The sequence below is a fragment of the Mauremys reevesii genome, linkage group 10 (genome assembly GCF_016161935.1).
Source record: "Mauremys reevesii isolate NIE-2019 linkage group 10, ASM1616193v1, whole genome shotgun sequence".
NCBI lineage: Eukaryota > Metazoa > Chordata > Testudines > Geoemydidae > Mauremys > Mauremys reevesii.
Genome location: NC_052632.1, coordinates 68070595 through 68097535, shown reverse-complemented (window position 1 = coordinate 68097535; position 26941 = coordinate 68070595). Strand labels below are relative to the sequence as shown.

Sequence of the window (26941 nt, the reverse complement as noted above, 5' to 3'; positions counted from 1 at the left end):
CCCTTGAGGGCTCAGTCAAGTGCTAGTTCATCATTTAGCAGTAAGGCATTCCCTGGGACATATTGCACCCTCTGACTCCACCACCTCAACTAAGCTTCACAATCATTATTTCTGTGTACAGTATTAAATTGTTTAAAACTTATTCTGTCTGTGTCTGTGTGTCTTTTGTCTGGTGAAAACAATTTCCCTGGAACCTCACCCCCCCATTTACATTAATTCTTATGGGGAAATTGGATTCACTTAACATCGTTTCGCTTAAAGTCTAATTTTTCAGGAACATAACTACAATGTTAAGCAAGGAGTTACTGTACATATAAAAGGTGAAATGTGGATCGTGGGTCAGATACAAATTAATTATTGCAGATGCGGATCCAAATGTTTGTATCTGTGCAGGGCTCTAGTAGTAGGTGCATTGATAGCAGAGAGGTCCTTCCCATCTCCATTAGGTAGGAATCAGATCCCTTTAGGGTGATGTGCTCTCACTTTTTCAGAGTTCTTCATTCTACAAACAGCAGTTCAGGAAACACATGCTCACCTACTATTTTGGTTTGTACACAGGCCTTTCCCTGGATTCTCCCATCACATAAAAATCTCCCAGGAGAGGATCTGATGTGATGCCTCAGAGTGGTCATTTGCCTTCAAGAAGGCAAAATGCATGTGGTGCCCGTCAGTTTATGCCCTGGCAGCGGGAGCTGGTTTCTTCCTTTCCCAAGCAGCCACAACACAACCATGCGTCCCCTCATGTCTCTCTTTGGTACAGCTGCTCTCTGGGACCCCCTCCTAGGCTTCATGCCTCTAAGGAGACAAGCTGGTGTGCTACACTGCTGCTCCAAACAGGTGCTCTCTTCGGGTTCTCATGCTGCACTCCTCACTGGAAGCAGAGCTTCCTGCTCCTCTGGGCCGCCTGTTTTTAGATATCCCAGGCCAGATCCTCACCTGATGCACAGCTCCTGCCTCCACTTCTTTATGCTTGTGTGGCTGAGTTCTACTTTTTCTAACTTGCCTTTCTAGCGCATGTGAAATGATTTTGAGCATTCAAAAATATAGAGTATCCATTTGAACACAGACTGGATGCCCTTTGCTGACAGAACCCCGCCCCTTTCACATTTTTGTGGAATTCTGGATACAGAATGCAAGGAATCTGCAGGTCACCATTGGCTCTGCTGATAACTTGCCATATCAGAGAGAGTGACAAGCAGACTAAAAGATTGTTTGGGGGCAGAGTACAATCGGGGATGCTCTGCTAGTGAGAGCAAAGTCCCAGCTTTACTAATGTTTTCCACCTGTGTTGCGCTTACAAATCAGACATTTGGAGGACCAACAATCTGCTCTATCTTCCCTCCACTCGGGTTCTACAATTAAACCATTTTTATGGCAGATAGGAGAGTGGCTGATTTCTGTAATGACAAAATCTGTATTGAAGTCTGATATGTATAAAAACTTGGCTTCAAAGCAAATAAATCAAGAGGCTACAGTATAATCACCTCACATGGAAGCACAGCTGTTTCTGTTCCTTATAGAAAGAGAGATTCAGAGCCAAATCCAGGCCACATGGTGCTGGTTGTTCCCTTCCTGCTTCTCAATATTTTAATAATTTCATTTTTGTAGACACTGGTCTCAACGTTAAACCATCCTCCAGAATTAACAAATCAACTGGATGCAGGTGGGGATCATAAGATATTCCATGCAAAGCTGAAGCATTGCCTGGCCCTTCAAGGTCATGTGCAAATCGTGTTGTCTTAATTACCATCTGCTATCTCCAAAGGGAACTGCAAAGTGTTCTGAGGAAGGAGAGATAATTAATCAAATTAGCCTGCAGATGAAAGTTTCCCTGGCATTCTGTGACTTGTTGAGCTAGCAGCCACTCTTATGAATCTGAGGTAATTATTATCAGCCAGAAGATAAAGCATGTGCAATGTGTGTGTTTAGTACTAGTTAGTATGCAGTTAAAATTGGGTTGCACTTGCCCTCATCTGTACACCCACAAAGTGGCTGGGGCTCCCTTTCGAACCAGTCAATGCCTCCACCTTGTGGAACAGAACAAGGCACACCTTCCTTTTCACCACCCAGCCCCAGGCCCACTCAGACCTGAATCATAGAATATCAGACTCGGAAGGGACCTCAGGAGATCATCTAGTCTAACCCCCTGCTCAAAGCAGGACCAATCCCCAGACAGATTTTTACCCCAGTTCCCTAAATGGCCCCCTCAAGGATTGAGCTTACAACCCTGAGTTTAGCAGGTCCATGCTAAAACCACTGAGCTATCCCTCCCCCACCTGGTGTAAGTGCAACTCACTGAGGTCAGGGAAGTAACACCAAGGAGGAATTTGGCTCATTGCCTCTATAGTTCTCCAAGGATAGGATGCAAGGAACTGATTGACCTCACTGCAACTGAGTTCAGAATCTCACCCAAAGAGGACCATGTCCCCCAGATAAAGTAATGATTAGTTTAAAAAAAACTTAAATTCTCTTCACTATCATTCACGGCAACTGCTCCTCCACACACACTTTACATACCGTACAGTACTGCAGAATAACTAGTGCTAGCCCTTCTGCAGAAATGGCGTGTTCAGTTATCTTATATTAAAGTTCTGAGTGATTTGTTTTCTGAGATAGATTTGCTGTAAATCTTAATTGCAGGCTGTTTATATACCATAGGAAGTTGCTGCACATGCCATCTCATTAGCAAAAATTGGCTTGACTAACTGGTTGAGCTGAAGTATGAATTTTTATTAAGAAGTGCTATTTAAAACAAAAGTCATATGTTCCAGTAAAGTTTTCTAGAGAGACTGGCAAGTCGACTAGACGGGGCTAATTTTCAAAGATCAGGATCTTAATGGGATGTCCATATTGTGCAACTGGATGCTCAGATTAACCACTAAGCACGTAAAATGGCTATGCACCTAAGTGCTGCTTTGAGCCTCTGTCTGAGGGACTGCGACATCCTGTTTATTAGCCTATGCCTGAAACCTGGGCTCCCTGTATGATTTTCTGATACTGTGGATCTACTTTGTGTCACTGAAAATTGGACCAAGTAAGGGCCCTGTCCTAGTCCTCTTCAAGCTAATGGGTCTTTTACTTGACTTCAATGACATTTGTATCAGGTTCTATAAGAGCAGACACAGAGTGGTCATGCCATGTACAAAGTCCTCCCAACAGTGCACATCAATCACCCTGGTAATCCAGTTCTGGTCCTGTCCACAACAGCTAGCATACTGGAGTGTGATTAATTGTATAGCAGTCTGGTGATGTGTGCAAACAGAAGCTAGAATCATGTCATTATAATCATTTTTATTTGTATTCAGCAAAGCCCTTAAACATATGCTTAACTTTAAGCACATGCTTAAATCCCACTGATTTTCCACTGGTTTAACTAGAATTGTAGCTGCTCAGCATCGCTAGAGCAGCCCAAAGTGCTCAGAGCATGCTAAGTGCATCTGACCCTGCATGTCAAGTTGGGATAAGCTGTGGTACAGTGGGAGTTTTACCCCTATGAATTTTGCAAGAGATTTTCAAAGGCACAAAAGCCAGTTGGGTGGCCTTTGCCGTTAAAAGTCAGTGAGCGTTGGTCATTTATCTTCTATTTATTGCCTTTGAAAATCTCCCCCTGAATATACAAATACAGTGTTATTCAGATTGGGTAGATCAGCAAGGATCAGTCTTTTTTATTACGTGACAGATTATGATCCTTTGGCTCCATGCTTTCAAAAAAAGCTTAGAAGGTGTTAGTAACTCCAAACCAACCTTACAAGCAATTCTGTCAAAATATCCACCTGCATTAGACGACGTGTCTGATCAAACAGGTAGCACACCCTCTCTGCGAAACACTGGGCTCTGCGGTTTGGGGTTTTTTCTCATCCACAGGGCATGGAATTACGGGCTTCTGGATTAATCCGTCTGTAAACAGCAAATCACTGCCTGAGATCATTTGTAAAAAATTCAGTACACAGCCCTGTCTGCTTACCAGCAGGAACCAGATGATCTCAGCAGGCCCACAGAGTCATTGCCCCTCTAGTCTATTTTACTAAAAGCCATTAATACTAATGAATGTGAGTTATGCTGGCACAGGAAATGCTTTCATTTGAGTTATTTTAAACTAATCTATTTTAATGGTTAACTGGGATTTTTTATTTTTAAATCAATACTGAGCTTTTATGGACATCAGTTCACTGGAGTTAACCAAAGAGTTCACTGACTGATGGAAAATATTTTGATGTCTACTTTTTAAAAATAAATAAATAAACAGGCTTTTTCCTCCTCCCACTTCTTTACGGTAAACTAGGGGGCCGGTTGCAGGGTGGATTGACTTAAATCAAAACAATTTAAATCACCAATTTTAATCATGATGTAAATCAGCAAGAAGGAAACCTTGATTTAGATCATTTATTTCAATTATGTTTTGCATTTGTACTTTTTAGTTATTTTCTAAAAGGAGGTTTGAGTCTCATTGACTGGTGAGCATTAAAATATATAGATTTGCAACTAAAAATAGTCTTTTTTGGTAAATTTGGTACTTCTTTTTGCAAAGCAGAAGGATACGCTGTATCTGTACACATTCTAAGCAATTAGATATCTTAACTTACATTTATTCAGATTCTTAACTTTTGACATTTTTTATTATGTTAGAAAATGGTGAATGATGCATTTCTTATTTACTAGATGATTATTACATTTTTTTTACTTGTGATTTGTTGTAAAACTCAATTTGGAAGGAAATGCAAATTCAATTAAAATGCACAAAAACAGCATTTTAGTTTTATTTTAACTTCCTTAAAAGGAATATGCTTTTATCAAAAAAATTATCACAACATATTTTCCATTTAAAATGAACTGATTTATTAAACAAAGGAAGTGTTATCTGAATTGAACAGTTAGAGAATTGAACTGATCATTTCTGGTCACCAGATCCTCCAGGATTTTTGAACTAGTAGATCTAATCCTCTCACACCTAGTTTTTATTCATAGATTTTAAGAGGCACACAAGCTTTCCTATTTTTCAACTCCTAATTGGTTTCTTAACTTTGAATGAAGTACTGTATTCACTTAAATGAACTAGATGAATAACCTGAAATTAAGAAAATATTCTCTCTGCACCAATAGAAGAGTCTACTGCTTAAGCACTTGACCAAACTCTGGTTCCAGGTGCTTAGCTGATAACTTCCACAAGTTCAGTGCTTTGATTGTCTTAAAGTTTGGCAGCAAACATACTGCTTATTTATTTATTTGTTTGTTTGTTAATTAGTTTAAATTATTTTAATAGATTATAATAAGTTTAGGCCTTCTCTTAGGTTGTCAATTTCAAAATTAATTTTAAATGTGTTTATTTTTTTAAAATGTATTTAAACATCTGATTTAAAAAAAAAACCCAATTTTTATCCACCCTGGGAAGTGGTGTCAGTGGGAATAGAATCTGGCCCACTATTGGAATATGAAGTGTGCAAGAGTCAGAGGACTGGATCTTATGGAACTGTGCTGATTTACACTACCTGAGAATCTGTCCCACCAGAAGGTGTAATGCCAGGGTGGAATATTACTGTTTCTGAAGATTTGGGGCCTGACCATTTTGCACTATTCTGCCCTAAATTAGCTGCCTCCAGTCAGATTTTTTTCTGCATAGTGGGGGATCCTCAGATGGTGTAGACTCACCATAGGAGTTTCTATGACACCTTCTATGCTGTGGCCAGTGCAAGAATGTGTGAATGGTGTATACATCCACCTCAGGCATTCCTGGCTGCATAAAAGCCTTCTGGAGCCATAAACAGTCAAAGTAAATTAGAACAGTACTTGGTTGCTTTAATTTACAAAAAAGATCTGTCCAGTACCTGGAGAAACCAGGAGCAGAAGAGCAAGAACAACAGAATGTTCAATGAGATTAAAAGGTGGGAAATTCCAACCTGATCAAAGGAAATACTTTGTCCTGCAACAAATGATTAAACTGTGGACTCACTGCCGCAGGACACGGTTGAGGCTGAGGATTTTACAAGATTCAGAAAGGGGTTGGATGTGTATGTGGGTAAAAAGAACATCCAGAGTTCTCATTATCAATGACAACAAAAATCCTGGAAGGGATATTAAACGTGTGCTGCAGGGCTTAGGTAAATCTGCAGCTATTGGAGAGCAGGGTGAGACCTAAGGTGGGGTTTATCTGCCTATTGTAGAGTTCTTACCACTTTCTTCTGAAGCACCTGCCATTGGCCACTCAGTCAGGCTACTTCACTAGACAGACCTTGAGTCCAATCCACTATGGCAATTCCTGTGTTCCTAATGCTTGGCCAGAGCTGAGGTTGGGACCCTGTGTCTGGTTTTCACTCTCTCATAGACACTCAAAAGCGTTTCAGTTGTAAGAATGACTACACTAGAGTTTACTATAGCACAGCTGCACCAATGCAGCTATGCTGCTGTAAGCTCTCTAATGTAGCCACTCTAAGCCGATGGGCAAGAGCCGTCTTGTCGCTTAACTATTTCAGCCCCGTGAGTGGCAGAAGCTATATCACCGACATAGCACTGTCCATGCCGGCATTTATGTCGATATAACGTGTCAGCCGGAGGTGATTTATTCACTCCCCTGAGTGACATAAGTTATGCCGACATAAGCTGTGGTTTGGACACAGCCTAAGTTTCTCATCTCTTGGAAAGGCTATTGTCATCACAATCCGAAATCAATAAATAACTGGCCCAAGCTATCATATTACAGGTAATAATAATGCAGATGATATGGCATCTCACCACTTCATCTCTGGCAATTCTTTCATCGGTAGGATTTCTACTGTCCATTTTTAATGCAATTTTGAACTATCATGTGACTATACAATAAAACTGCTAATTAAGTAGTACTTACACAACTACAGTGCTAAATTCGGTGCATTTGTCAAAATGACTTCTTAAATGCTTTTCAGATTGTATTTTCTATATTGCCCTGGCTGCTTGGTTTTTGTGTTTTTCAACTTTCTTAAAATGATGTAGTCTAGAATTTTTAGTGCAGCTCAATTTAAATTGGATTCATCCCAGGCCAAGTGGATTTATATTGATGTTGCATTTGAAGATCCTAATTTGCCGGACTGATTGCTAGTGGATTGGTGGTAATGCATGACAAACACAGCCCACAGAAGATGATGGCCATGAACTAATGTGTGTCACAACAGTAGATCATCCCAGAGTTGCTTCAGGAAAGAGGAAGAGATAAGCAGTGTCAATGATAGACATGTGTGCAGTGGGCCAGATTTCAATCTCAGTTACATCAGTGTAAATCAGGAATAACTCCATTAATGTCAATAGAATTACCTCTAGATTTATGCCTGTGCAGCTGAGGTCAGACGCTGGCCCATTCTCCTTTAAATGGACTCAGATTTGGGCAGGTAGGTAACTAGTGCTTAAAATAAAATGTTGTGTGCCAAACTGTGGCATTTAGCCACTGGCCTATGGAAGGAGTGGTGTGGAGAAGCACCAGCTCAGGGAGAGGGAGGGATTGTATCTCAGGGGTTGGGACATGAGTGCAAAGTGTACAGGGGTGGAGGTGGCATTCAGCATGTTTCAACTGCTGGATTGAGTCCATACTGGGAGACAATGCAAGCAGAATTAGAAAGATATGGGTCATTGAGGTGACTGGACCAGTGGGGTAACAGTCAATGACAAATGTCAGTCAATGACAATGAATGTAAAATATTGTAAGTTGAGCTGGTCAGGAGCTAAGAAGAGCCCGGAACCAAAGTTTATGTTCCATGTTAGAAAGTCCCCCTCTTTGGCCGTCCCCATGAAAACTCTGCTTAGGAGTAAATCTCACTGAGCTAGCCAGTAGATAGAACCATTTGCTGCAAATATTTTCTTCCTTGGAGTCACTTGTGCATTAAAAAATGATACTTTTAATAGCACAGCCCTGTTTGCCATCACATGGAACTTGCTCATGAAAACAAGAAACCCTGTTTTCAGGCAGTTCACTTCCCAGCCTTATTAATTTGTTGGATTTAGGAACCAAGCAATAACCAACAAATACTGAAATGTGTAATTGTTTCATACTTACTAATAGACACAAATATCAGTAGAAAGAGAAGTTTGTTCTTCATTAGTATGACCTAGTGGAGAAAAAAATAGTTTACATGACTGGAGTCTCCTAGGAAAATAATTGACTTGTTGATCTGTAATTGCACAGAGCTGATTGGATGATTAAGATCACATTCCAGGTGTGCATTCCACCATTATTCCTTTTGTGCAGATAATCACTTTCAATAGCACTAGAGTCAGAAATGCGAATAGAGGACAGTCAGAGGCAGTTACATGGAGATCACCGGTTGGATCAAGATACTAGAAACCTCATTTCCACTGAAGAAAATAGAATTATCAGGCAATGATGCTGCCATTAAGAGTTACCATCTTGATAGCAGTCCTCAGTTCCATAGCTGTCTTTATCCCAAAGGATCCCAATTGCCATCTGCTTGTCCAAACTACGGGTCATATGAAAGGAATGATTTCTTCCATCACTGAAATAAGGCCATCTCTGGGGTGAAACTTTGCACACACACCCCACAACACTAGGTAACAATTTAGACTAGGATATGAAGAATACCATCAACAGTTTTGCATGTATCATCAAAGGAATTTTGATGCCTAACTCCCATTGAAATCAATAGGGATTAGGCACCTAAATATCTTTGAATATCTGGGCCTTTGAAACTACAATGGGGAATTTAGGTAGGGAGAATATAAATTATCCAAATAACAACAGGACTAGGCATTGTGTCTGATGGTTCTCCCATTGCCAATGCATCATCCAAAGCCTGTTGAAGCCAATGGAAAGATCTTCCATTGATTTCAATGGAGTTTGGATCACACTCCAACTTTGGAAATCTCCACTACCTGCTTTAAATCCAGATAACGTGAGGATTTTATGGATACGGTGGGGGGGGAGGGGGAATTAAGGATGGGGAAATCTACTAAGTGAGCAAGATTGCCCTTTAAAATAACTCACCTGAATCATCTGGCTCCCGTGTATTAGGTTAACTTGGTTTAAAATATGGTTATAAGCCGAAAAGCGATCGTGTAAAAATAATAACAATAATAATAATTAACAAACAACTACAATGACTACTACTACTTATGCTAGATTTCTATAAAGGACACAGGGACAAATTCTACTCAGACTTTCATTCCATGCACCTTCATTGACGTCCCTGGAGTTGCAGGGTATGTAAATCAGTGCAGAATCCAACCCGTCAGATTGAGGGATATTCCCATTTTAAGAATGGCAAAGTGCTGTATAAAATGTCTCTTTGTTGCTAAATATACATTTAAAAACAAAGAACTAACAGTGCTGTTATGAAATCTAATGATTGACACCAGCCACCTCCTTTGTTAAAACGTGTCATCACTGTAAGTAACAATTTTACACTTCAGACACATTCTTTATCCCCAGGCAGCAGATTTCCTAGGGGAACCCATATTTATTTGTAATCTACTCAGACATTGGAATCTCAACAGGGATTCTCTTCTGTGCACTCGCTAACTGAGAACAGATGAGCTTCTGGGGAGGCCTGTCATTCTCAACCCTGCAGCAGTAAGGTTTAAACTAATCCACGGGCAAAATGCTTGTCTTCTGCAATGAGGAAAAGGAAACCATTTAAACACAGTTAATGCTTAGCATTTAAATGGTTTCCTGAAGGATCTTTTCTTTTTCATAAAATATTCTTCACTCAAGGTTATATACTTACCGTGATCAATGTCAATAATAATAACTAGCCTTTATACAGCACTTTTCATCTGTAGATCTCAAAGTACTTTACAAAGGAGGTAAATAACATTATCTGGATTTTACGTATGGGAAACCAAGGCCCAGAGAAGTGAAGTGATTTGCCCAAGGTCACCCAGCAGTGCAGTGGCAGAGCTAGGAGTAGATCCAAGTGGCAGTCCAGTGCTCTAGCTGCTATTTGGAAGCCTCTACTGAGAACAGTGCCCTATTGTTGTAGGCCCTATGTAGACACATCATAAGAGACAGTCCTTGACCCCAAAGAGTTTATAATCTGAATAAACAAGATGCACAGAGGTGAAATGAGTTGCCCAAGGTCACACAACAATAAGTTTCAGAGCCAGGAGTAGAACCCCTGTCTCCTAATCAGTGCCCGGCCGGCAAGACCTCGCTGCCTTGCTACTTAGTGCTGTTTTTGTCGGGCTACCTGGATGCACATCTGTATTTGACAACGGAATAATACAAAAATAGTTAATGTAACAATGATGCAACTTGATCGAAAGGTGAAAATTCCTATTACTTATCAAATTAAAATCCTAGCTGCTGGCCATAATATCCACTCTTCCTTAAGAAAGAAAGTTAGTGCTCTATGATATTTATGTACCTGAACCTGTAGGCTGTGTATATAATCTACACTCTGACACTACACAAAATGTGTAGTTACACCTTGTAGTTACACCTCTTCAACCCATAATTTTGTCAGTATGAAGCCTGCATAGAAATCAATTATTTCAGCCACTGGACAGCTATTAGTTGCTAACATAAAAATTGCTGTATACTAATGAATTCCAGAATCAGACTCATACTGGTGCAATACCAATTTCAGTGCCTGCTGTACATTTGCCGAGGCAAAGGAGACATCACACTGTTATTGTTACATTAGCCTAATTATGAATATGCAATTCTCCAAGTGCAATATGTTTTCATTAATTCAGACCAGACATCTCAAAGTACCCATTGGGAAAACAAAGTGTCTGCCAATGTAAGCAAATACAGAAAGATATTGTGCTATGTGTTTTGCAAGAGATACAAAAAAAAAAATACTGCACTTCTCTTGCAGCCAGGCTGCTGTGATGTTCAGTGGTTGTTCTACCCTAGCAATAACGCTGATGTCATGGTGGATGTGACAGGGCAAATCCATCCTTGATGTAAGTGGGTGCAAATCCGTCAGAGTCCATGAAGTTTCAGACTTTGACCACAGGATTCTGTTTGGCGCTACAGCATCTCATGTGTGGACTGAAGGGTGAATGAAATAAGGAATTGGACTGAAGATTATCTTGCCATTTTCCAGGACAACCATTTAACTAAAACTGACAACACTACAAGAATTAAAATGTTACAATACAGGAAGTAGGAGAGAGCTGTCGTTTCTGGCTAATCCACATTGATCCACCATTTATTCCTTTGCTTATAGGTAATGAGGCAGATTATTTGTTATTCTGACGAGAGCTGAATATTGTAATAGTGCGTAGACTTTTGAGGAAGATAAGCAGAGCTGGGATCATAACCTGCCATAGCTGGCTGAAGAACGTGTGCATAGTACTTGACCACACTGTCATATGCTATTTCCTAAGTGGTGCTGATGTTGTATCATTCGCATACAAGTCCTTGATGCCTCTCCAATAGTTTCCAACATCTCCTAGGTGGCACTATGTGTATTACATTTGTTGGTTTGGCAGACAGTTTTCAGGAAAGCAAATTGGCTATAAATCCTTGTTTGTTTGCTTGTTGTGGGAGGAGACACCCTTTAAGAGTGTCGCCTCCCACAACAAGCAACCAAACAAGGATTCTCAAAGGGGAAATGGAGAAATGTTGTTTGAATGAATTAGTTGTCTTTGTTCATCAGAGAGGGAAGAGAGAGACTGATGCAAATAGATGTACTGGAAGCGGGACAGAGGGAATACAAATCCTGCCAGCATTTGTGAAAGAGCGAGAAACAGATCCTGACTGCTGGGCAGTACTTAGCCGTGATAGCTGCTACAGAGCACAGAGGAGAACTTTGCTACTGGGAGAAGGGGAAAGTTATTGAGAAAAGAGAGGCCGCAGAAAAGAGAAGCCATTGCAGCGACAGATCTGTGATCTTGCTCCAGCTTACATTAACAAAGTGAGGTTTCATGAGCTGCCAGAATGGCAGAAGGGGTAAATGGAAACTCCATCTCTTTTATAGAAGTAAATACCCCTGGCAGCAATATTGAAGAGAGTTGCTCTTTGATGGCATTGCCTAAATGGGGCCAGCGGTTCTCATTGTGACCCCACTTTAATGGGGTTGCTAGGGCTGGCTTAGACTTGCCGGGGCCTGAGGCTGAAGCCTGAGCCCAACTGCCCAGGGCCAGAGCTGAAGCCTGAGCCCCACTGCCGAAGGATGAAGCTGAAGCCCAAGGGCTTCAACCCTGGGCGGCGGGGCTCAGGTTACAGGCCCCCTGCCTGGCTTTGGCCTCCCACCAGAAGCAGTTGGGCTCAGGCTTTGGCTCCCCCCTACACCTGGGGCAGGGCGGCTAGGGCAGGCCCAGACTTCGGTCCCTCCTCCTGGGGTCATGTAGCAATTTTTGTTGTCAGAAGGGAGTCACAGTGCAATGAAGCTTTAGAACCCCTGGAGTAGCCAATTGTTAGGCTACACTCTCAGCCCGTTCTTAAAAACGTTCAAAGGACCAACTAACTGAACTTCGCTAAATGTATTGTGTAAAGACAACGCAGAAAAGGAGAAATAGATTCCCTCCTTCTGGAGAGCAAATTCTCACCGTGTATTTACCTTACACAGAAGGTATGCTTCAGAGATACATGTTTCAGCTAGTAGCATTTATAATGTGATTTTGCATGTTACAAAACTCTTTACACGCCACTAAAATCCAACTCACCAGTTCAGAAGAGTTGCTTAACCGATTGTTTTGTTAAGTACTTGTCTTCCCTTTTTTTTTTTTTTTTGGATATTCCATTCCTAACCGGCTGGGCGTAGCAGTACATCCCAACCTGTGCTAGGGCACACCATTCATGTATCTTGATTTTGGCTGGCTTCCTATTTTCTAAAGCTAAAGCTGATTTCAGCTTTGCAAAGTGTTGTGGGACATTTGATATGGGTGAACAGAATTTTGGGCAGAGCATAATGCATTCAGTTAACATGTCCATATATGTGCATATTAATACCATGCTGTGAAATACCCATTAATGTGGTGTTTTCTACACCTAACATATATGTATTGGCTAACAGATGGGTAGTACACTTGGTATATACACTTCAGTATTCTTTTGTGAACCCTTTCTGGGTTCTGCATTTATTTGTGACCTTCAGATGAAAACTACAGACTTTTGCCACTTATGCTGTCCTAAAGTTGCTCCAATAGTTAGCAATTGTAGTAGGCTGTTATCTTAGATGTTGGACTAAAGCGAGACATAGTCACACACTTAACCAGTGTGTTACATTATTCCATTTAATACCCTTCTCCTCTCTTCATTCCTGACCTATTACTGCTTCTGTTTTCCCACAGTCCTCCATTCCCTTTCTTAGGGTTTCATCCACTCATTTTTACTGGGTAAAACTTCCACTGAGTGAAAAGTTCAATTTACAGGATCCTCTCACATTTAATATTCTGCTTTTCTCACTTTTAGTCCATGTTTGGCCCCATCTTTTGTCTTGAAGTTTTTCTTTAAATTATCATTTTTAATTATTTTTTTCAAAAACAAAAAATGTCTTGAAGCTTTTAAGAAATCTTAATGGAAATTAATCTCTTCTGTTTGAAATATGGAAGTAAAAACACGGCCCAAGAATGCTATGTGTGTATGCTTTTGCTGCATTGGTTGGATTTGAGATAGATCCAAACCAAAACCCCAGATCTCACATTCCCTCCCTTTGAAAAGCTTGGGTCTGAACTTTTCAGTCCATGCCTATCGCTATTTGCATTAGCTTTGTAAACAGAAAGGGGGGAGCAGTGCTAATCTAGCAGTGTGGAGAAGGAGCATCTCACATGTGGCAATTTTTTTCCAAATCAGGAATAATATTTGACAAATTTTCTTTAAACAAAGAGCACCAAGAAAATATTTCCAGACCAGTCTTTGAGATGCTGGCTTCTGGGGGATTATTCAAAAGATTGTCTTTAAGGTCGCACACTAAACTGGAAGGTTATCATTAGTCCACGTTATCAATTTCACTTGACAGATGAGCTGCACACAGAGATTCTGCTGGAAGGCTAAGCCATCTTGTCACTGTCAAATGAAAATCCATGAGTATAGGAACACAGGCAGTTATGCTGTGATAACCTCCCACCCACAGAATCTTTTTTCCGATGCAGCTCATACAGTAAAGAGCAGTGCTTAAAACCAAATGAAGGACCAGAGAGGTAGTTCTTTGAAAACAGGATCTGATGCTGGATTCAAATACTTTTAGAATACTGGCAGATACAGTATCAGAGAGATCCCAGTCTGGAATACCACCTGAACACTGCTGTATGTTATGGGCTTATTTTAACTTGACTGGTGGCAACATGGAGCCATAGTGGTTTGGGATAGCTCAGGGAGGGATTCTGTTCCAGGTGCATGCAGGCCTCTCAGACACAAGAGGGAACACACCCTTAAAACGCTGCTGCATGTTCTCCTCTGTTTGCAGGCCTAGCTTTGCTGATTGGTGCAGAGGAGGGTTAGGATCATGGCCCTACCACCTCCTGGACATCTCTGGAGTGGCTGGCTCCTCTGCGGGGCACTAGAAGGGAGCAGTCCCCATGCTTAAGAGAGTTCAGAGGCCTGAGCCGTACCTGGTTGCAGCTCAGCAGCTTACAGAAGAAGGGGCTTGTGCCATTGTAGAAAACCCAAGCAGGGACTAGGGACAACCTAGCTTTGTAGCTGACAAGCAGGCCCCTTGTTTTCGTCTCTCATTCCCTTTGCTTGTGTAACTCACACACCTCCTGGGTGTGGCGTTCTGTCCCATCTAGTAGCACTGAGACCACTTAGAGAGATTAATGAGTTTGCTCTACAGCCTTTGCTAATAGCCAGTTGGCTTTTAGCTCATGCAGTAGAGGCTCATGCACTAAACTCTAGAGGTCCCAGGTTCAATCCCGCCCACTGACGACTGTGGTCTGTCGGCATTACACTTGCACAGTGCAAAATCTTCAGAGATGCTCACATAATGAAAGACCCCTTCATGCTGAAACAACTCTGTGGGGACTTATTATAAGGTGATGATGGAAGATGGTGACATTTAAATGTGAGAAATACAGAACTATGGACTTCAGGTCACAGTTACTGTCATAAATTGGTTTCTGTCCTGGGAACTTTCCAGCCTTGATTCTCCCATGTTCTCTGCAGCAATGTGCCTGATGCTGCAATTTGAGTTTAACTCCCAAGGGCCCTTGCTTAGCAGAGCCGACTTTGTGTCCTCATATTAAACAATGGCAAAGGTAATGGCATACGGCATCCCCCTGTAATTCATGGTAACGCTGAGCCCTGTTCTGTAATAGTTCCTCCCATTCAGAAGCGCACAACTAGTCCCTCTGGAAGTTGGTGGGACAACACATGTGACCAGGTGCTACCCAAGAGAAGGGTTGCATTAATGGGACCTAAAATTCCTGACCACTGTTCTCAGACGTGCATAGACTTCAGTGTCTAATTGACCACTGTCCCGTAAGTGGTCACTTTCCCTCCAGCTCTTCTTTCTGTAGCATTCCAAGATTTGTGAACAATTAACTCTTCTCTGGTAGGGTACTAACGCCCAGAAGCGGGTCCACAACAAAACTGCAATAGCTGGATCTTCCCCTGATTGCTGCAATCTGGAGCAAAGTTTTAAGTACGCCCTTTGTTGATTTAGGTACTGCCTATGCCAGAATCTTAGCAAAAAATCAGAGCAGGTACCTGAAATAGTGGTAATAGTTCTACAAGCTCCCTGATCCAGAGGGAGGGTGGGCTTGTCGGGACGGGGGTTCAAGAGACCTCCTGGCTTGAGCACAGACTTCCTGTGAGATCTTGGGCAAGTCACTCTGTCGCTACTCTCCCTTAGTGAAATGGGGATACTGCCTCCCAAATCCCCCTCTATCTACCTTGTCTATTTAGGACCTGACCCTGCACACGATTACGCAAGTGCTTAAGCATGCGAGTAGTTCCAGTGATGTCATGGAAGTACTCCTGTACTTAAAGTGAAGCACATGAGTCATTGTTTGCAGGATCAGGCCATAGACAGTGAACCCCTGATCAAGTGTTTACATAGCAGCTACCACAGCGGGGTCTTGATCTCAGTTGTGGCCTCTAGATGCTACTGTAATATAAATAACAATAAATCCTTCACCAGGTCTCCCACCAGTGCTGTCAGCGGAGCTTTTTGTTAAGCTCCCTTAGTATGGACAGGGCCATATTCCCAAATCCCTCAAGCTTTTCCACTTCACTCCCTTCTGGAAGCTTCTCCCCAAGATGCCCTGTGTTTGGTTCACTAGCCCACACAGCCTTGCTCTCCGTGACAGCCCTGTGAATGTATTCTAAGAACAGAGACTGAGGGCTTGTCTCTACGGCAGGGTAAAGCACGCTACAGGGGTGTGATTTCTAAACACATTGCACACTAATTGGTCCTTGTGGACCCTACTGGCGCACACTAACAGTTCCCTGGTGCACTTTAAGGGAGTGCTGTTCAACACAGTACTATGCTGACTGCACTAGGGAACCTTTTGTGCACCCCAGCCGAGTCTACATAGACCAATTAATGAGCAGCACGCTAGTGCGCTTTAGAAATCGCTTCCCTCCCTCCCCATAGCATTCATTGCTACTCTATGTAGAGAAGCTCTGAGTTCCATGAGAAAGGAAAAGACAGTTTTGCCTCATTTAAATCAGCTCTGAAGCAGCTGAATCATGAGAGCCTGTGTAGCATCCTCCACCGCGAGCATAGTACTCAGCATTTCTGCTAAATAGGCCCTTAATAGGCCTAAGGGGCTAGATACACTCAGCTCTGACTTGGACCTTAATGTACCATAGATATGATTATCTTAACACAACATGCTCTTATTGTGCCATTAGCCCATGTTGCAGATAAGAGTCTTAATATAAACAACTTCAGATACCAGGCTTAGCTTTCCATTGACCTGCCTACGTCTTGTTTAGCACAGTTGTACTCTCTGGTCAACAATATGTGTTGCATACAGCTCACAAGCTTTTCACCTGACACATTAATACAATATAGCTGCACTGCGGTACAAACTCTGAATTCCTTGCAGCTGTTCCCTTCCCCCACTTTCTTTTATTTTGGCCCAGTGAAAAAGCATACAGCAAATCCCAGCATCAAACTGGTTCAAAGTAAGCCCTAGTTCTTTATGTTTGTTCAGTCCATGGTCCATGTGGCCATCCTACTGAGGGACAGCATCCTTCCACGTCGGCATTATTGCAACCCCATGAAAGAGAATGTAAATCACTTTTTTCATGTTACTTTCCTGATGGCTGTAAAAACAAATTGGTATTGAAAATTGTTCTTTCAAAGTAAACATTAAGGGCCCAAACCTACAAAATGCTGAGCATCCTCAACTCTGACCTCAACAGGAGTTCTAGGTCCTTGGCTCTTTTACAGGATTGGGCCATTTTATTCAAGCAAGGTGAAAAATGGTTTATGGTTTCTTATACTGGGTTCCTACAGGCTAGTGTCATGAATGGTGTCACATTTCAGTAAAATGGCTGCTCCCATAGCCATTGTGGAAATTCCAATTACAGCCAAAAAGCTTAATTTGAAGTATAGTTTACAGTTTGTCTTGCAAAAATGGCTTCTTCCCTTAGTCACTTTTACTACTGGCTGTAGAATGGCTTTTTTTTTTTTTTTTGCTCTGAGCCATCTTGATGAGGCTGCATTAGTCAAAATAGAAATGAAGCAAACTGCTGACCTCCCTCATTTCATGTCAGTCAATAGTCCAGTAATTGAAGAGGACTACCATGGAATCTTTTCTCCTATAGGTGATGTAGTAGGAAATCATTCATTTCCTAAGTGCCAGCTTTGCTGAGTAGGCAAAAGTAATCCAAGTCATCGGGTGTGGAGTGGCGGTGGTGGGGTTGGCTGACCTGTATGTGAACGTTATGTCTTGGATATACGTAATTGCTTTTGCCAATATTCAGTTATGTACATACTAATTCTCCATTGCCTCTGATGCATCTTGTGCAATCATCAACACCAGTACAAAGTGGTTATAAATGTAGCTAAACCCAGATGGTAGCATTTTCACATCCCTTTGCATTCCCTTTGCACAAATGTAAGTAACCACATAAGGTGCAGGACAAAACACTATTGCTACGCACATGATTCCCATATGCTCAGTATGTATCGCTAGGGAGCCCAGATTGTGGTATAAATAGACAGCCAGACATATGTAGGCATTATGGAAAGTTACTGATTACATAATATTAAAGCCATATTTTCAGTACTGAAATTTTCATCTGATAGAAGACCTTTCCACAACGCCAGTGAGAGGCTATGTGAGGGCATTTCATAGTGCTGGGAATGTTATGGATGACTACCCCAGGGGCAGGTGTAAGTTCAAGAAGGAGAGGGCTGCCTTATCTACGATCTCACACTTTTCTCTTAGGTCTTGTCTAAATACAGAAATGGCACCAGCTTAATTAACATAATATCTTTGACATGACTTATTAAACCTGGAGCAAACCCCTCGTTGACACACATAGATCAGTTTAGCTTGTGTTTTTAAACTAATTATTAGTTAAATGGGTTCAACTTCTGTGTGTAGACAAGGTCTTGGTCACTTACACAACTGAAGTGGGACATGCCCCGGCACGTCATTCTTTCAATAGGCTGAGCTATACCTCCACTTCTACTAGCTCCATGGCATCTAAGTGAAACCAGTCTCCTTTTGCATAGCTGATGATGAATTCCAAATTTGTCCAACTTAGGATACTTCGGCACTCTTCTGATGATTTAGTGCACAAATAGACAGTACGCTATTAAACTTGACAGCAAAATGGGAGGGTAAAAGGGAGGAACAACTCATAGAATCATAGACTATCAGGGTTGGGAGGGACCTGAGGAGGTCATCTAGTCTAACCCCCTGCTCAAAGCAGGACCAATCCCCATCTAAATCATCCCAGCCAGGGCTTTGTCAAGCCTGACCTTAAAAACCTCTAAGGAAGGAGATTCCACCACCTCCCTAGGTAACCATTTCAGTGCTTCACCACTCTCCTAGTGAAAAAGTTTTTCCTAATATCCAACCTAAACCTCCCCCACTGCAACTTGAGACCATTACTCCTTGTTCTGTCATCTGCTACCACTGAGAACAGTCTAGATCCATCCTCTTTGGAACCCCCTTTCAGGTAGTTGAAAGCAGCTATCAAATCCCCCCTCGTTCTTCTCTACTGCAGACTAAATAATCCCAGTTCCCTCAGCGTCTCTTCATAAATCATGTGCTCCAGCCCCCTAGTCATTTTTGTTGCCCTCCGCTGGACTCTTTCCAATTTTTCCACATCCTTCTTGTAGTATGGGGCCCAAAACTGGACACAGTGCTCCAGATGAGGCCTCACCAATGTCGAATAGAGGGGAATGATCACGTCCCTCGATCTGCTGGCAATGCCCCTACTTATACAGCCCCAAATGCTGTTAGTCTTCTTGGCAACAAGGGCACACTGTTGACTCATATCCAGCTTCTCATCCACTGTAACCCCTAGGTCCTTTTCTGCAGAATGAGCATTCTTGTAGCACAAAATCAAGATGTCAAGAACAAAATTAATCCAGGCACCAAGGGACATGAAGAGAAGAAATTCTTTAATTGTCCATACGCTAATGCTAGGGGCCTGGATAATAAACAAGAGGAATTGGGATTGCTTATTTATGAGCATAAATTTGACCTTGTTGGTATTACTTAAACCTGATGGGAAGATTGTCATGGCTGGAATGCTAAAATCACTACGCTATTTAGGAAGAATGGAGTGGGCAAAAGAGGATGAGGAATGGAACTCTATGTCAAAAATGCCAACCATTCTCTGTTTCCAAGTCACTGACAGCTTGGAAGCAAATAACCTTACGGATCAATGTTCTATAGATAAAGCACAAGATGAAATATTAGTTGGTGTCTGCTACAGACTACCAAATCACACTAGAGAAGAGGATGACTGGCTCTGTAAGTACCGAGCTATAAAATGTAGGGAGGAAACTGCCTCTGAGTGATATAGGCTGGAGGTATCATGTCACTAGTACTAAAAAATTCTTGGAATGTCTAAACATTATATTTGACAACTTCCTAACTCCAAAAGTGTTTCATCCAGCAAAGGAGAATTTTATATTGGACCTTGTCTTTACAGATAAAGAGAAACTGATCACTGAATTGAAAGTTACTGGTTGATCACATTGGCTACGTGCAAACACAATACAGTCCCAACTGGTACTTATGTACCTGATGCTTTAGAAGGGACAGTTTCATAAAGCTGAAAACAATTATAAGCCAAATCAGCTGGGAGAAAGAACTTAAAAAGAAAAAAAGTGAATGATGATTGGGAACTGACGATAAATGGGAATGATAATGTTTAAGAACATTTTCTAGATGTTCTAAAAAGTCACATCCCTACAATCCAGAAAGAAGGTGTGATGGGGTGCATAGATTCCACACAGGCTCAGAAGGGTTTAAAGGGAGTCAGAGAGCTCTATAACCCCATTTGATAATCCTGGAGGACTTGATTGACCTTACCTGTTGCACCGAGGGAGACATGGTAGGTTGAAGTAAAAACTGGGATAAGACCCAGGAGGAGAGGCTGCTTGGGATACCTGTCTTAGAGAAGTGAAAGCAGCAATATAAAAAAAATAAAAGGACAGAAAGGGGAAGTTGATAGCAATGAATATAAATTAGAAGCTATAAATTATAGAAAATTGATAAGGGAAGCAAAACAACACAAGGAGAAATCTATGGTCAACGGAGTTAAGGACAGTAAAGAGACATTTAAATATATCAGGAACAAAAGGAACCCTTACAATGGTGTTAATCCACAACTAGCTGGAAATAGTAGAATTATCAATAATTATGCAGAGAAGTGTACAATAAATATTTCTAGTTTGTATATGGGGAAAAAGCCAGATAATGTACTTATATCATATGAGGATGATATATTTTCAATTTCAATGGTAACTAAGGAGGATGTTAAACAGCAGGTACTAAAATTAGACATCTTTAAATCAGTAGGCCTTGATAATGTACATCCAATAATTTTAAAAGAGTTGGCTGAGAAGCCCTCTGGACCATTATATTTATTTTTAACACGTCTTGTAACATTGGGGAAGTTTCAGAGGAGTGGAAGAAAGCTAATTTGATATTTTTTTTAATGAGATCACAGGTTTGGTTGATGAAGGTAATAGTGTTCTTGTAACATATTTAGACTTCTGTAAGGCATTTGACACTTACTGCATGGCATTTTGATTAAGAAATTAGAATGATACAAAATCAACATGAGCCCTCCTCCAAAGCAGCCAGTTGCGCCCCCCAGAACCTCCCAGAACACCAAAGATTTAGTCAAGGGTATATAGTACAAGTCATGGACAGGTCACGGGACCATGAATTTTTTATTGCCTGTTACCTATCTGTGACTCTTACTAAAAATGCCCATGACTAAATCTTAGCCTTAATTATTATCAATAACCTGGAAGAAAACATAAAATCATCACAGACAAAGTTTGCAGATGACACAAAAATTGGGTGAGTGATAAAGAAAAAGACAAGTCACCGATTCAGTGTTATCTGGATCACTTGGTAAACTGGGCACAATCATACAATATGGGTTTCAATATGGCCTAATAGAAAGTCATACTTCTAGGTAGGAGCAAAGAATGTAAGGCTATAATTACAGGATATGGGGGAATCTCTCCTGGGAACCTGGTTTTGGTGGTAGTCATATTAGTCTGTATCAGCAAAAAAAATGAGGAGTCCTTGTGGCACCTTAGAGACTAACAAATTTATTTGGGCATAAGCTTTTGTGGGCTAGAACTCTAAAAAAAGACTTGGGAGTGATTTAGATAATCAGCTGAACATGAATTGTAGTGCAACATGGTGGCTAAAAGGGTTAATTCTGGGATGTTTTACGGGGAATACTGAAGAGGAGTAGAAAGGTTATATTACCTGTATGTTTGGCACTGGCCAAACCGCTACTGAAATATTGTGTCCATTTCTGGTGTCCACACTTCAAGAAGGACATTGAAAACTTGGAGAGGATTCGGAGAAGAGACACAAGAATGAGTAAAGGCTTGGAAAACACATCTCATAATTATAGACTCAAGGAGTTCAATCTATTTAGCTTATTGAGGGGGGTTAAGGGGCGATTTAATCACAGTCTATAAGTACCTACATGGGTCCAAGAAAATGATAATAGAGGGCTCTTCAGTCTAGCAGACAAAAGTATAACAAGATCCAATGGCTCGAAGTTGAAATTCAGAGTAGGAACAAGGCACACGGTTTTAACAGTGAGGATAATTAACCACTGGAACAAATTAGCAAGGGTTGTGATGGTGGATTCTCCATCACTGGAAGTTTTATAATCAGAATTGGGTGTTCTTCTACAAGAGATTCTCCAGTTTAGCCACAATGGACTTGAAGCAAGAATCTATGAATTCTTGGAGTTTAGCCATTAACTTCAACAGGTTCAGGAGCAAGTCCTTAAAGCTCTGAAATATACCAAACAACTTCACAGTGGGCTAGTTTTTGCTCAACAGGAGTTGAGGATGCTTAGATGTAAATTATGATTTATTTATCAGTATTTAACCCAGTTCCCCAGTGTGCTTGGCACCGTACAAACCCAGAACCAAAAGATGGTCCCCACCCCAGCGACGTTACAATCTAAGAACATGAGTGTAAAGTTTGGTGGCTTTATTGTTCCAGTCAGACCTGCCACAGCAGATGATACAGGAAAATTTCCCATCTTGTCTAGCATCAGCAATTATTACTAATGGGCATATCTTAACTTAATGTCTTTGATATGTCCTTAAAAGGAGGATGCTCATTATGCTATTGCACATAAGTGGTGGGGTGCTGCCATCTTTTGGTTATGCAAATCAGGAAGGGTAGAGAGGAGCTATGTTGCAGCTAGTGTTTGCAAGGAAAGCTTTACCACCTCTTATTTGGCAAGCTACACTAAGCAATGTTACGCTGTGGAGCTTTTTTGCTATTTTTTAAATTATTCTTCACTGACTGTTGAGTGCTGCAGTCCTTATGCAGGAAAAATTCCCATCAACTTACTTATTTGTCCAATCAAAAAGCCAAAGAGAGATTCTCATCACCCAACCCCTCCCCATAGACGCTGGCCCCTGTATGTGGTTGCACCAGTAAACAGGAGTGAGGGGGACTAGAGAAGGATTTCTGCAGCACATGCCACTGCAAGATTCTGGGCAGCTCCAGCTGTCCACAGGCAGCCCTGGGCTGCTCTAAATTATGCTGGAGGTTGCAATGGCCCTGACCAGCCCAGAATGCCAAGAGTGTGACAGTGGCTTAAAGGTGCTCTGCCTCCTGGAAGTGCAGCACACAATTCCACCCAGGTAGTATAGAGACTGAAGGGTAGATTATGGCTGGTCCTGTGTGGGTGCACCAAGGTAGGTGCAGAGTCCTCACTTCTGCAGGGGCCAGCCACGTGATGAGCTCTTGCACTGCTGACACTTCCAGATTCCTCCAGGGGGGATTGAGTGCGGAAGAACCCCATTGCTACATGCCCCCTTCTACATCAGCCAGCAGACAGCTGCTAGCATGGCAGGGTCTGTGCTGCACCCTGTTCTGTGGTGCAGCTGTGACCATTGCTATATATGCTCCCCAGTGCTCCTGTGGGCATATCTCCCGGCTCTGACATAATGCTCTGGGAGATGCTGTGAGCAGCATTCTTTGGCTCCCCACTGCTATGTGCTGTGGCTTAAAAGCCACATAGGGCCCTGAGCACAACAGTGAAAGGAGAGATGAGAAAGACAATTTTACTGCTTAATGCTAGTGCCTGGCACCTTATCCAGGTTACTCACGACATGCAGTTCACTCATTTCTGAGCGGAAAACTCTCAGCACATTTTTCCTAGTGGGCCAAAGAGTCACTGGTTGTGCTGCAGTGAGATAGTACCTGCAAAAATATTGGATTGCCTCGTGCCTCATAGCTGATTAGACCACTGTCGCTACTGGCTTTCTTTCAGCAGTGCCTCTCAGAAGAGCACTCCCTGCATGTTACTGTCTCTGAAGGTGCTGGTGTCTGAATAATCCCAGTAGCACTCATCAAGCTTCTATCTCCAAGAGCTTTACCCAGGTAGGTCAGTGTCACTATCCTCATCTTTCAGATGTGGACAGTGAGGCACCCAAGTGAAATGCCTGACCTGCGGTCACCCAGCAGATCCATGGCAGATCTAGGAACTGAACCCAGCTCAGTTAACTCCCTCTGCAGTGCCCTAGCCACTCCACACCACTGTCTGCGGCTGCGTCTACACCACACGCAGCTCACATAGGCGTACTTGCACTAGCTCGATGAGAGCTGGCACCAGCATAAAGAGCAGTGTAGCGGCACTGGCAGTGGCAGTGGCACTGCTTGGCTTAGCCATGCTGGGTACGTGCTGTTGTACTCAGCTGAGCAGCTACGTATGTACCCTCATGCCAGCTCGTGTTGAGCCGGGAATCCCACTCCGAGCTCAGCGTGTAGCTGGAGCCTTGCCGAAAGGGATGTTCGTACCGCAAGGCTACAGCATAACTTATCAGACAAACGGTCTCATCGTGAAATATTCATACTCTCACAGGCATGATCGGCTTCCAAGAGTTAACAGAGCTTTCCCTGTCGCTCAGCTGGTAGGAAGCTGTGTTGGTGGCGCTGCAGGGCCTGGACTCTGTCTGCACCGGTGCCAGGAAGTTCCAGCCGGCTGCGGTGTGTGCAGCTGAGTGACGTCTGTGAAGCTTCCCAGACTCAGCTCTCATTTAGTGCTTTACCGAGCCAAGGCGCTTCACAGACTGTTCACAGCACTTCCAGGCAACCCGTAGTAGTTTAGACAACTGGCAGGGTCCCGATTCCAGCAGAGAGACTCTTGATTCTACAGCCTGCTGCTTCGGAAAAAACATGCCTAACCAATGAGTGCAGTGTGGGGTGCTCAGCTCAGCGGGGGCCAAGACACCGGAGCAGATGTCACCAATTAGCAGCATTTCCTCTGCACTTGGTCAGAACTGCTGTGCACATCCTGCAGCTGCAGCTCAAAGCAGGAGCTCTGGGCTAGGTTGCCAGCTGGCTGCCCGACCAGGGGAATGTAAAGGGAGCTTCCCTCTACCTACGCAGGCAGAGGCTGCACTGAGCTTGTCAGAGCTGGGAGTTGCTCTTCTCACTCATTTCAAGGGACAAATCCCAGGAAATGGCACAACACCTAGTCTGGGTGAAAGGGGGCTGCTCTGAAGAGAACTTGGTGAAATACAGTGAGGTCCTCGAAAAGAATCTTCAGCCCCAACAAGTGAGTCAGGATAGACAGACCTACGCAGCTAGTAGGTCATAGGGGGAAAGAGAATATGGCCTGCTGTGTTCTACCTACTCAGGGTTTGGCAACCGTGGGTTCATGCTGGACAGCAGGTGCCTGGCTATGCCCTTGTTACACTCACAACACCCACTCCACTGGGCGATGTAGAGTCATTGAGGATGTCTCCTTTGCTTTCTAGCCCCTGCATGGGCCCTCCATTCCCCAGACTCACGATGCAACAGAAATTCTTTGCTTTCGCTACAAACAGGCCTTGCACGGGTATACAAAGCAAGATTTAGCCCCACATAATCTGCCGTTGTCCTTAAAGCCTTCCAAACAAGCTCATTAACGCTCTCATGAGTGTGTGTTGTGTTCCTGTCCCACACTATGTTATGCGTGCACGGTACAGTCCCACTGTAATATCAATAATCCCCAGAGCTATACAGTTAGCACTTTCCTTAGGGTTTGGTGGTGGAATTTACAGTGCACTAGTAAGTGTGCATTGTTCTGCTGGTTTTATTTTTTACTGCTTGTGCTTTGCTGAAGGCTGAATGATAAATACTGTCACTAGTCAGAGTAGCTTTCAAAACTGAACTTTAGAAAGCATAATATCTGTTCATTTTCTGGTAAGCATCATGTTCGGAGCTAAGCATGATTGCCCAGAGTATGGGTTTGACACATCCATCCATCAATAGCCATAACCATGAAAATCCACCAGCTAGATTCCTTGCAAAAGAGAAAATGGATTCTGTTTTGACAGTTCCAGAGTACCAGCAGATACGATGATATACATCAATAGAAAAGCCTTTTTTTTTTCACTTGCATAGTTCCAGAAGGGTTTATCTACAAGGTTTGCCTTTCAAAAGAGGAAAGGAAACAGAAAAGATTAGAAGAAAATTAAAATAGAGATTTGTGGACTAAATCAAGAGATATGCACAACTATTTCTGATAAGCAGGTTGCAGAATACAGGCTTATGGTGAAATACCAGAAATCCTTTGTAGGCTGTAAATTTGATGTTGATGGATATTATTAAACACTTCAGCTATTTTAGATCTATTAGTTGCTTGCTTCTGTTTTGCTATTTATGGATACCTTTTCTCCAAAATCTTGACAAGAAGAATTTTTCAGTTTTATAATATGATCAAAAGGTGAAATACCGACAGTACTTTTATGGGGAAATCAATCTCCAGCAGAATCAAATCTAGTCTTCAGATGGGGAAGAAAAAGCATTTGAGTCTAATAGTTAGTGGACTGGGAGATGTGGGTTCTGATCCAGGTTCTGGCACTGATCCACTGGGTGGCCTTGGAGGCAAAGAGTAGAAAGAAAGGAGAAATGTGCTGGACAAATATGGAGCAAAAGCAACTGTGATGTCATCCAGTTACTATAGTAACTCCAGTCTTTATTGATGAATAATAGTACCGGGATAGGTCATGCTTCAATAAGTATTTAAACTGACTAGGTTCCTGCAGACACAGTATTTTTAATATGCTGCGTCTTGAAGGGAAAAAACAGGCATCTGAAAAATAATTCTAAAGGATTCAATATTTAATTTTGCTGGTTGATGGAATTTATTTTTCAGTTGTTATGAGGCTCATGAGAATTGCAATTGCTACTGGGAGTAATAGGTTTAGTGGGACTTCTGCCTGCTTAAGGACTGAGGGATATGGACACAGCTAAGCAAACGTAATGTAGGCTCTCATGGGAAGTGAATTAATACCAGGGCTCGGAGGGGGGTGAAGAAGCTCTGAAGTGTATTCTGCTGTCAGATGCCAGTAGTAGTTTTCATCCCAATATATTTATGAAATGATCAGTTGGG

At 42.3% G+C, this 26941-nt stretch overlaps 2 long non-coding RNA genes across 2 annotated transcripts in view; one reads left to right on the top strand and one right to left on the bottom strand.

Annotated features, from left to right (window-relative positions):
• The window catches only part of LOC120373023, a 110152-nt gene that overhangs the window by 22385 nt on the left and 60826 nt on the right, over positions 1–26941 (top strand). The window lies entirely within an intron of this gene.
• Positions 1665–26427, bottom strand: LOC120373024. The gene is made up of 5 exons (XR_005585335.1): positions 26217–26427; positions 21793–21874; positions 8018–8069; positions 3774–3897; positions 1665–1781 (listed from the first exon to the last, which is right to left on the bottom strand). It is a non-coding gene; the product is annotated as an uncharacterized LOC120373024 (long non-coding RNA).